The sequence below is a fragment of the Ovis canadensis genome, chromosome 15, assembly GCF_042477335.2.
Source record: "Ovis canadensis isolate MfBH-ARS-UI-01 breed Bighorn chromosome 15, ARS-UI_OviCan_v2, whole genome shotgun sequence".
Taxonomy (NCBI): Eukaryota; Metazoa; Chordata; class Mammalia; order Artiodactyla; family Bovidae; genus Ovis; species Ovis canadensis.
This window is the reverse complement of record NC_091259.1, coordinates 36845205-36857404: the sequence shown is the minus strand read 5'-3', so window position 1 is coordinate 36857404 and position 12200 is coordinate 36845205. Positions and strand designations below refer to the sequence as shown.

The 12200-nt window shown below is 42.4% G+C and overlaps 1 protein-coding gene across 5 annotated transcripts in view; it reads right to left on the bottom strand.

The window, feature by feature from the left end:
- The window catches only part of CD3E (CD3 epsilon subunit of T-cell receptor complex), a 77990-nt gene that overhangs the window by 32327 nt on the left and 33463 nt on the right, over positions 1-12200 (bottom strand). For all 5 annotated transcript variants that reach the window (XM_069555326.1, XM_069555324.1, XM_069555328.1 and 2 more), the window contains one exon: positions 12043-12102. The gene's annotated coding sequence lies outside the window, so the exon portion shown is untranslated. The remainder of the gene's footprint in view (positions 1-12042; positions 12103-12200) is intronic.

The following is a 12200-nucleotide window of genomic DNA, read 5'->3' as shown; positions in this document are numbered from 1 at the left end:
GGAGTGGGTTGCTATTTCCTTCTCCAGGGGATCTTCCCGACCCAGGGATCGAACTGCATCTCTCGCATCTCCTGCACTGGCAGTCGGGTTCTTTGTGACTAGCGCCACCTGGGATCTTTGCTGAGATACAAAAACAAGCAAAGTTAAAACTGGAACTCAGTTTTAGGTCTTTACCCTGGAGCTTCTTTGGGTTCCACCAGAGGGCGCTCCATATTGCATGCCTTTGCTGAGATGTGGCGCCCACAGGAACCTGTCCTGTAAGCATGCAGTCACCCCTTTAGCAAACGTACATTGAGAGTCTACCATGTGCCTAGAAGTTGTAGGTGCTGAGGATACAGAGGTGAAAAGACCTGGACCTGTCCTCAAGGGACTCAGACTAGAGTGGAGACAGACATGTAAACAAGAAATGATGGCACAGTGCAGCAAGGGCTATAATAAAGGTATTACAAGGTGTAAGGAACTATTAATTCTGGCTCCAGAAGTTAGGGAAGCCTTCATACAATGTGAGATTAAATTTGAAAGGCAAGTAAAAATTCATCAGGCGGACAAAGTAGACAGAATAGCAAGTACAGATACATGTGCGTGTTTATGTGTTTGTTGCTCAGTGCGTCCAACTCTTTGCAACCCCATAGACTATATCCCAGGCAAGAATACTGGAGTGGGGTGCCATTTCCTTCTCCAGGGGATCTTCTCTACCCAGAGATCGAACTTGTGTCTCTTGCACTGCAGATTCTTTACTGCCTGAGCCACCAGGGAAGCCCACAGATATATATACATGAAGGTAAGAACACACATATAGTTAGTTTGCCATGGCCAAGAATAAGTTTCAAGGAACCTGAAAAGTGGGGAGGTGGGGCTGGATAGTTGGTGGGGCCAGATCATAAAAGGCCTTATTCTGTGAAAAGGAACGCATCCTTTAGCATTTTTTAATTTTATTTTTATTTTTAGGCCTTGTGCATGCAGCATGTGGGATCCTAATCGCCTAATCAGGAATCAAACCTGCAGCCCCTCTATTTGAAGGGTGGAGTTCTAACCACTGGACCGCCAGGGAAGTCCTCCCCTTTATGGTCTGTGTTCAGCTCAGTAACTATAGGGGCAATGTTAAACTCTAGGAGAGATTATCTCCTCATCATAGTTGTGCACAAAATGGTTCCAGAGTTTTTTGTCTTTGAAAGGATCCTTAGGGAGCACATACCCTTCACAAGATCTTCATTCTCCCAATTTTATAATTAGAGGCATTTGGTTGCTCATTTTCTCATGATTTTTAGATTTGATTAATGTGTTAGAAAATCAAACTAGCTCTCAAAAGTGTGATGATTTGCCATTATTAAGGATCTAAAGAAATTGTGGTTCAAGATGCTAAGAATCATTCTAGAAATGTTTGGAGTAATGTTAGCATCCTTAGAGTAAGAGCTTGCACTTGACAGTTTTAAACGGTCATTTTTTGCTGTTTTTCTTTGAAAATCTCGTTTCCTTTAGTTCCTGCTACAATAACTCAGCAGACGCTGACGCTAGTTTAGTCGCTGAGTCGTGTCCGGCTCTGTGCGACCCCATGGACTGTACCCTACCAGGCTCCTCTGTCCATGGGGTTTCCCAGGCGAGAGTGGGAACTGACACTGAGAGACTGTAAACACAGGGACATTTGGGAAGAAAAAAACAGCAACGTTGCTGAGACTTTTCTCCAGTCTTCTGGGGGAAGCTGGGGTTGGGGCTGGGGGGCTGGGGGGCTGGGGGGCTGGGGGGCGGGGTGGGGGCGGGGGCGGGTGGGGGTGGGGGTGGGGGTGGGGGTGGGGGTGGTGGTGGTGGTGGTGGTGGTGGTGGTGGTGCGTGGGGCGGGGAATCCCCCAAGGGACTGGGCAGGTGTGCTTTCTCTCTTAGTCTCTTACTTAGCAGGAAAGACTCATACTCTGTTTGCCTGGACAAGCAGCGGGTCTGCCCTTTTTACCCAGAAACACTTCTGAGCAAACGAGTCCAACCTGCTCGTTCCCTTGCAGGCATCAGACCGCCATGGGAAGTGGAGGGGAGGGCAGAGAGGCTGAACTGCCTTCGCTAAGTCAGCACCTTGGCGCTTCTCAGCATTCAGCGAATCTGTGATGGGAAAGAGTAGTTCTGAGACCTTGTGGCATCTGAGGTTTTCTGAGCAAGACTGAACTTCATGGATGAAGCACTTTAAATCAGAACAGTAGACTCTTCGAAGGTTAAGACTGGAAGGGTCAGGACTTCCCTGGTGGTCTAGTGGCCAAGACTCTAGACTTCCAATGCAGGGGGCTGGGGTTTAACCCCTGGTCAGGAAACGAGATCCTGAATGCTGCAACTAAGACCTGAAGCAGCTAAAAAAAAGGAAGAGGAGACTGGAAGAGTCCTTAAAAGTCACTTGTTCCAAACCCCTCATTTTATTAAGGTGGAAACTGAGGACATGAGAGTTTAAAACAGGGTGATACAATGTTTTAGTGTCCCTGGAAAAGTTCTGGTTTATGCCTGTCTTTCCAGTGAAAATATCAATCATGCCAGTTTCACTCTCAAAACTGTCCCAGTTTGGACAATAAATTATATGATCACTCACATCCACCCTAAAAGAGAAGAAAGGGTGTGAATAGGTGAGAAGCAGTGAAGAAGGAATGTTAGAGGAAAGAAACAGTTTGGAAAAGGTATAGAGATGAACATAAGAATGAGTCTAGTACAGCAGAGTTCTTTTTCAGTTTTTCTTCTAAATTACACTTTCTTTCATAGAGGTTTTGCTTCTCCAGATAAAACTGAGAGGAATAAATATTAAAGTCTTGGTCATTTGCAGTTTCTTGTTACTAGTACTATGGTTAAATTCTGTTTGGCTGTTATAACCAAATTACATAAATTGGTCATATAAAAATACCAAAGAAATAAACGAGGTCAGGGGAAAATCTCAAAGTGCTAGCGTTTTTTTTTTTTTTTTTTTAGGTGAAAGAACACCTTGATTTTGGTTTTGTGAAGAAGAAAGAATTTTTAATCAAAATTTATGCTTCTTCTCTGAGAAGGCAATGGCACCCCACTCCAGTACTCTTGCCTGGAAAATCCCATGGACGGAGGAGCCTGGTGGGCTGCAGTCCATGGGGTCGCTAAGAGTCAGACACGACTGAGAGACTTCACTTTCACTTTTCACTTTCATGCATTGGAGAAGGAAATGGCAACCCACTCCAGTGTTCTTGCCTGGAGAATCCCAGGGATGAGGGAGCCTGGTGGGCTGCCATCTATGGGGTCGCACAGAGTCGGACACGACTGAAGTGACTTAGCAACAGCAGCAGCATGCTTCCTCTGTTATCCTAAAAGTATTTGTTTCTGCTAATCTGAGATCAGTTTACTCAAATCACCAGTGTTTACTGAACACCTACAGTGTGCTAAGAACTGTGTTTGATCAGTAAGACAGAGCATGTTTTTCCCCAAGGAGCTGGTAAACTTTTTTTTTAAATTGAAGTATATTTGATTTACAATATTGTTTTAGTTTCAGGTATACAGAATAGTGATTTCGTTTTTTGTATTTTTTTGCAGATTATATTTTATTTGGAAAACTCAGCAGTGGCCACAAGACTGGAAAAGGTCAGTTTTCATTCCAATCCCAAAGAAAGGCAATGCCAAAAAATGCTCAAACTACTGCACAATTGCACTCATCTCACACTCTAGTAAAGTAATGCTCAAAATTCTCCAAGCCAGGCTTCAGCAATACGTGAACCGAGAACTTCCTGATGTTCAAGCTGGTTTTAGAAAAGGCAGAGGAAAATTGCTAACATCTGCTGGATCATCGAAAAAGCAAGAGAGTTCCAGAAAAACATCTATTTCTGCTTTATTGACTATGCCAAAGCCTTTGACTGTCTGGATCACAATAAACTGTGGAAAATTCTGAAAGAGATGGGAATACCAGACCACCTGACCTGCCTCTTGAGAAATCTGTATGCAGGCCAGGAAGCAACAGTTAGAACTGGACATGGAACAACAGACTGGTTCCAAATAGGAAAAGGAGTATGTCAAGGCTGTATATTGTCACCGTGCTTATTTAACTTCTATGCAGAGTACATCATGAGAAACGCTGGACTGGAAGAAACACAAGCTGGAATCAAGATTGCTGGGAGAAATATCAATAACCTCAGCTATGCAGATGACACCACCCTTATGGCAGAAAGTGAAGAGGAACTAAAAAGCCTCTTGATGAAAGTGAAAGAGAAGAGTGAAAAAGTTGGCTTAAAGCTCAACATTCAGAAAATGAACATCATGGCATCTGGTCCCATCACTTCATGGGAAATAGATGGGGAAACAGTGGAAACAGTGTCAGATTTAATTTTGGGGGGCTCCAAAATCACTGCAGATAGTGACTGCAGCCATGAAATTAAAAGATGCTTACTCCTTGGAAGAAAAGTCATGACCAACCTAGATAGTATATTGAAAAGCAGAGACATTACTTTGCCGACTAAGGTCCGTCTAGTCAAGGCTATGGTTTTTCCAGTAGTCATGTATGGATGTGAGAGTTGAACTGTGAAGAAGGCTGAGCGCTGAAGAATTGATGCTTTTGAACTGTGGTGTTGGAGAAGACTCTTGAGAGTCCCTTGGACTGCAAGGAGATCCAACCAGTCCATTCTGAAGGAGACCAACCCTGGGATTTCTTTGGAAGGAATGATGCTAAAGCTGAAACTGCAGTACTTTGGCCACCTCATGCGAAGAGTTGACTCATTGGAAAACACTTTGATGCTGGGAGGGATTGGGGGCAGGAGAAGAAGGGGACGACAGAGGATGAGATGGCTGGATGGCATCAATGACTCAATGGACGCGAGTCTGAGTGAACTCCGGGAGTTGGTGATGGACAGGGAGGCCTGCCGTGCTGCAGATCATAGGGTCGCAAAGAGTTGGACACGACTGAGCAACTGAACTGAACTGAAAGGTTATTTTAACTTATTAAAATAATTTCCTGTTCTATACAGTAAATCTGTTGCTTATCTCTTTTAAGTATTATAGTTTGTATCTGCTAATCTCATACTCCTAGTTTATTTATTCCTACCTCCCTTTTCCATTCAGTAAACATAAATTTGTTTTCTATGTCGATGAGTCTGTTTCTGTTTTGTATACAGATTAATTTGTATAATTTTTTAGATTCTACATATAAGTAACATCATATGATATTTGTCTTTCTCTGTCTTGAGTTTCTTCATGTAGTATGATAATCTCTAAGTCAATCCATGTAGCTGCAAATGGCAAAATTTAATTCTTTTTTGTGGTTAATATTCCATTGTGTGTATATATATCTAAATATATATATAAAACATCTAAATATATGTAAAACATATATATATATAAAACATCATATTATATATATGTGTGTCTATATATATATAAAACATTCATCTATCAATGGACTGTTATGCACCGAGCCCATATCTCCGAACTGACCAAGAGAAAGCAAGTCCTCCACAGTAATGCAAAAAGGCAGGAAGGGAGTTTATTTCTAGCGCGCTAGGGTCCGAGTCTCATCCCACACAGCAGAATCCGACAGGGACCCTGAACAAAGGGATATGGCGGTTTATATACAGTCAGTTCTTCGTCTCAGTTACAGGAGTAGCTGGCGTTACATGATTGGCTAGACAGGATGAGCACATGTCCTGTCTCTTTCTGGTTGGTGTGTACGGGAAGTCTTCCTAATTTGGTCAAGGAATGCTGTTTTTTTTTCTTCCCAGCTAACAGGAAACATGACTCAGGTCCCTGGTGCTATGCACCTCACTGAGCCGTCCGGCCTGCCTGACATTAATATATATAAAACATCATATTATATATATATATATGTGTGTGTATATATATATATATATATAAAACATTCATCTATCAATGGACATTTAGGTTGCTTCCAACCAGTGACTATTGTAAATAGTGCTGCTATGAACACTGGGGTGTATGTGTCTTCTCAAATTAGATTTTTTGTTTTTCCCATGTCCAAGAGTGGGACTGCTGAATCATGGGGTTTTTAGTTTTTTAAGGAACCTCCATACCATTTTCGGTAGTGGCTGCACCAGTTGACATTGCTACCAACAGTATAGGAGGATTCCCCTTTCTCCATGCCCTCTCTAGTAGACTTTTTAATGATGGCCATTCTGACTCACTGTTCTTTTGCTTTGCATTCCTCTAAAAATGAACGATGTTGAGTATCTGTATGTTTTTGGAGAAATATCAATTTAGGTCTTCTGCCTATCTTTTGGTTGGGTTTATTTGTTTATTTATTTATTTAGATATTGAATTGTATGAGCTGTTAGTATATTTTGGAGATTAACCTCTTGTTGGTTGCATCATTTGCAAATATTTCCTCCCAGTCCATAGGTTGTCTTTGTTTTGTTGGTGGCTTCCTTTGCTGTGCAAAAGCTTATATGTTTAACTGGGTCCCATTTATTTATTTTTGCTTTCATTTCTTTTGTCTTGGAAGACTTATTTGAGAAAAGATTGCTACAGGAATTCCCTGGCAGTCCAGTGATTAAGGCTCTGTGCTTCCACTGCAAGAAGCATGGGTTTGATCCCTGGCTGGGGAACTAAGATCCTATATGCTGTATTAAAGAAAAAAATGTTTTAATGTAAATTCATTGTCAATATTTATAGAATGAGTATTTTCACCAAAAACCCAGATTTTCTGTTTCTTTTCAAAAAATGCTGTGACAGGATCCTTGTGGAGATGGAAATGCTCTGCATTTTGACTGAATCCGTATCAGTATCCTGTTGTGATACTGCACTGAAAGAAAGTGAAAGTGTTAGTCGCTCAGTCTTGGCCCACTCTTTTCAACCCCAAGGACTGTAGCCCACCCGGCTCCTCTGTCCATGGGGTTCTCCAGGCAAGAATGGGTTGTCATGCCCTTCTCCAGGGGATCTTTCTGACCCAGGAAACAAACCTGGGCCTCCTGCATTGTAGGTGGATTCTTTACTGTCTGAGGATATTGCACCAGAACCTGGCAATATGTTATCATTGGGGGAAACTGAGTAAAAGGTACAGCTATCTGTATTACTTCTGAGACAGACTGGGACCTGGGACCCTTTGCTGCAGTGCTTTGCACCTGGACAAACATCTCAACAACAGAATACAAAGAAACTATAAGGGATTCAAAATAACTGCATGTGCAGTTGGGGCAAATTATGAACAAGATACAAAAAGACCCAAAACCCACATAACACCACCAAGGCAGAACACCTGAGCCACCCCCTCAGGCCCCACCCCTGGACCCAATCTTACCCTTATCCCATATAAGGAACCAGCTCGCCCCTCCTTAGGGAGTGAACAAGGAAACCAGTTCTTTGTTTTGGCTCCCTCCTTGTAAAGTCCCTGTAAAGCCTTCTCTGAATTTCTTATCTGGCCTCCTATCAATTTCTATTGATTAAGGAGGCCAAGAACCCTGGTGGGTAACACTTCTTACAGCTACATGTGCATCTGTAAGTATCTCAAAACAAAAAGTCAAAGATGAAAATAATATATTAAAGAAGATGTGATAGTGCTAGGCCTGCATTTCTCATGGCGGCAACTGGCTAGAGCTGAGGAGCAGAGGTGCCTGTGGACAAGGTCACCTTCTCTCTGGCTGGCCGCAGTCCCTGCTAGCCTCCTCCTACCTGTCCCTTGGCCAGCTTCATTCATTCGTTACCTGCCTGCTCCTGACTCTGGGTCAATGCCAGACAAAGGAAGGAGCTACACCCTGTTCTCCCACTGTTTCCAGGTATGAACTATTTCAAGACTGAATTTCCTCAGTCCTGCTTATCATGGAGGTTCTCAGCAGATTTCAGCATTAGCTTTGTCTAGCTGACTGAATTTTCATTTTCTTTGTAGGGATCCTGGGAAGGGCTGCATGGAGACCTGCTAGATAAATGCCACTTAAAAATCAGAACCACTGTCATGAAATCATTTTCAAGTGACATTTTTCTTCTATTTAAAATTTTTCCTTCCATCTGGCTCCCCTGGTGGGCAATCCTTAGAGTCAGCCCTTTGCTACTGACCCTCATGACCTTGAACAAGTCACTTTATGTCTCTGGGTGTCAACACCCAGTGTGTACAACAGAGATTGGGCTCATCAGTGTTTCTTAAACCAGTGATCGGCAAACTCTGCTGTGCAATCTGTATGTGATTCGGCTGCAAGTGACTAGGACAAGGCTAACATCCTATGCCACCTGCCCTGCAACCTGCAACACCCACACTGTTCTGTACCCTATACAACAAGCCCTCTGATCATGGCCTTGGATATTGTGGCAATCAGATTACTTATAATAGCTTTGAACGCTTTGTCTCCGGTTGTTTGTTTGCTTGTTGTTTATCTCCTGGAGGATCTGTGAGAGTTTTGGGGATTCTGCAGATCACACTTTGAGAAGCACTGTCCCCAAGTTTTTCAGTAAACAGAGTTCTAGAAGGATTAACAGATGATGTGTAAGAAAACTGGCTTCATGCTAGCATTTTAAAAGCCCTGAGAAATATTGTAGCAAAACCGAAAAATAAACCAGTATCTGTTTAGTTTAATTGAGCATTTCCCCATGAGTACAGAATCTTCTTTTCATTCAGTACCTACTCACATCTTGGGGAGTGGTCTTTGTCTGAATGCCAATTAAGGGGCATGTGGCTCAGTGGTAAAGAAGCAACCTGCTAATGAGGGAGACATGGGTTCGATCTCTGGGTTGGGAAGATCCTGTACAGAAGGAAATGGCAACCCACTCCAGCACTTTTGCCTGGAAAACTCCATGAACAGACGAGCCTGGAGGGCTACAGTCCATGGGGTTGCAAAGAGTCAGACACGACAGAGTGACTACATGCACGTGTGCATGGTGTTACAGGTCTCTAGACTTCTTGCAGTGCTTAGAATTTGACCTTTGATCCTGTGCTCTCTTCTCGGCTACCCTAGGATCAGACCACTCCTTCCTATTGCCTCAGTTACAGATTCCATACTTTTCCTGCTTATGACATCACCACAAACCTAGTGTGACTGAACTCCTCTTTTTCTCTGAGATGGCTGCTGCAAAAAGAGTAAAGAGCAAGAGGTGGTGTTACAATATATCAAGGACTCTGGACAGAAAATTGCTAGCGCTAAACAATAAAGTCCTACTATATAGCACAGAAAACTATATTCAAAATCTTGTGATAAACCATAATGGCAAAGATATAAAAAAGTATATATATATATATAAAACTGAATCACTTTGCTGTGCAGCAGAAACTAACACAATACTATTTTAAAAACAATCAAGTTTTTTTTCAGTTGCTAAGTTGTATCTGACTCTTTGAGACCCCATGGACTGTAATCCACCAGGCTCCTCTGTCCATGGGATTTCCCAGGCAATAATACTCCAGTGGGTTGCCATTTCCTTCTCTAGGGGATCTTTCTGACCGAGGGATCCAACTTGTGTCTCCTGCATTGGCAGGTGGATTCTTTACCACTGAGCCACCAGGGAAGCCTGTATATCAACTATAGTTCAATTAAAAACAAAAACCCTATAGAGGACAAAATAAGTTGTTGATAATGAGACCAGAGAACAGAATTGATGATTTGGATTATGAGTCACTTAAAATCAAAAGTTGCAAGTTTCTTTAGTCAGCTTCTACTTGCTGTTATTCTGTAAGCAGGCTAATTGCAAGGTCAGCTTCCTCCAGGAAGCTCAAGTCTCTTTCTAAAGGTAAGTGCACAGTTTCAGTGATACTTATGGAGCAAAATATATGAAGGTGTTGGAAAAGGTGAAGCTTTTTCCCACCCTACCTGGCACAGTGTTGCACATTTGGAGACTCCATCTTTTAGTGAACTAACAGATTATTCTCTTACTGTTATAATTCACTGAGTGCTTGATGCAACTACTTTTTAAAAAATTAATTAATTTTTAAATTGAAGGATGAATGTTTTACAGAATTGTGTTGGTTTCTGCCAAGCAATAACATAAGTCAGCCATAGGTATGTATATGTCCCCTCCTTCTTGAACCTCCCTCCCACCTCCCACCCCTCTAGGTTGCTACAGAGCCCCAGTTTGAGTTCCCTGAGTCATACAGCAAATTTCCATTGGCTATCTATTTTACATAGGGTAATGTAATCAGCCCTGGGATTTCTCTGGAAGGAATGATGCTAAAGCTGAAACTTCAGTACTTTGGCCACCTCATGGGAAGAGTTGGCTCATTGGAAAAGATTCTGATGCTGGGAGGGATTGGGGGCAGGAGAAGAAGGGGACGACCGAGGATGAGATGGCTGGATGGCATCACTGACTCGATGGACATGAGTCTGAGTGAACTCCGGGAGATGGTGATGGACAGGGAGGCCTGGCGTGCTGCGATTCATAGGGTCGCAGAGTCGGACATGACTAAGCTACTGAACTGAACTGAACTGAGTGTAAGTTTCCATGTTACTCTCTCCATACATCCAAAACTCTCCTTCCTTCTCCCCACCCGTGTGTCCATAAGTCTGTTCTCTATGTCTGTGTCTCCCTGCAAATAATTTCATCAGTACCATCTTTCAGGTTCCATATATATGTGTTAGTATATGATATTTATCTTTCTCTTTCTGACTTACTTCACTCTGTATAATAGGCTCTAGGTTCATCTGCCTCAATAGAACTGACTCAAATGTGTTCCTTTTGATGGCTGAGTCATATCCCATTGTGTGTATGTACCACAACTTCTTTATCCATTTATTTGTCAATGGACATCTAGGCTGTTTCCATGTTCTAGCTACTGCAAATAGCGCTGCAGTGAACACTGGGGGTACATGTGTCCTTTTCAACTTTGGTTTCTGCAGGGTATATGCCTAGTAGTGGGATTCTTGGCTCATATGGTGGTTTTATTCCTATTTTATAAAGGAATCTCCACACTGCCTTCCATAGTGGCTCTGTCAATTTACATTCCCAACAACGGTGCAAGAGGGTTCTCTTTTCTCTACATTCTTTCCATCTTTTGTGGAGACTCCATCTTTCAATTAACTAACATATTATTGTCCATCTCACTTACTGTTATACTTCATGGAATGCTTGATGCAACGACTTTAAAAAATTATTTATTTATGGCTGTGCTGGGTCTTCGTTGCTGAGCAAGGGCTTTCTCTAGTTGTGGTGGGCAGGTGCTACTCTTCATTGTGGTGTATGGGCTTCTCACTGTGGTGGCTTCTTTTATTGTAGAGCAGAGGCTCTAGAGTGAGCAGGCTTCAGTAGTTGTGGCACACGGGCTTAGTTGCCGCTCTGTATGTGGAATCATCCTGGGCCAAGGATAGAACCTGTGTTCCCTTCATTGACTTCTCCTGCATCGGCAGGCAGATTCTTGTCCACTGGACCACCAGTGGTATTTTGATTATCTACGCTTAAACCCTTAAATGTGTGTAAAACCCTTCAATATCTTTCCCTTTAGAAAAAAGTAAAACCTCTTTAGCATACTGTCAAGTTGCCATTGCCTTACTCTTTTAAAAGTTTCATTACTCATTAGAATTTCCCTTACTTTATTAGAGTTTAACTGAAAACCCTTGTAATGCAATGCAGATGAAAGAACCTCACCTTCAAATAGCTCCTTTCCTGCTGTTTTCCCTCTTGTTTTTCTGAACTTGTTTTATAGAGGAACAATCCTAGAGTCCAGAGTTCAAGGCCAGCTGATACTGTTTCCTAGCTACATGACTTGGGGCAAGTTACTAATCTCCCAGCCTCATTTTACTCATCTGTATAATGAGATTAGTGAAGTACTTTCATGGGTTGTTGTGGATGTGAAGATACTAAAACTAAGTTATGTAACAGATGGTGGTTATTATTAGTACTATGAGCAAGCCCCAGCATCCTCCTTGGAGTTCCTACACAAGCCATGCTGGTCCACCCCTAACTCAAGGCCTTAGCCCAGAGTGCCCTCCTCTTTTGTCAACTGGTCTTCCTTTTTTCAGGATGCCTTATATATTTAACCCTTTCAGAGAAGGTTCCCTAGTGCTCCCAAGCAGAGTTTATCCTTATTCTTGTGTGATCACTGGTATCCGGTATGTACTTCTGCACTGCTTCTCAGCCTGTATTGTGACTATTTTTTTTGTTGTTATTAGCCTGATCATGCCTTGAGGGCTACGATCTTACCTCTTTTTTTTGTTCCTGAGTTCCTGAGGACAGTGTCTGATGCCTGGTAGCTGCTCAAAACTATTAAAAAAAGAAGAAGAAGAAGAATAAAAACACCAACAATAAACAAATGACTAACAAGACACAGAAGGAACAACATGGTGATATTTGGGCACAAT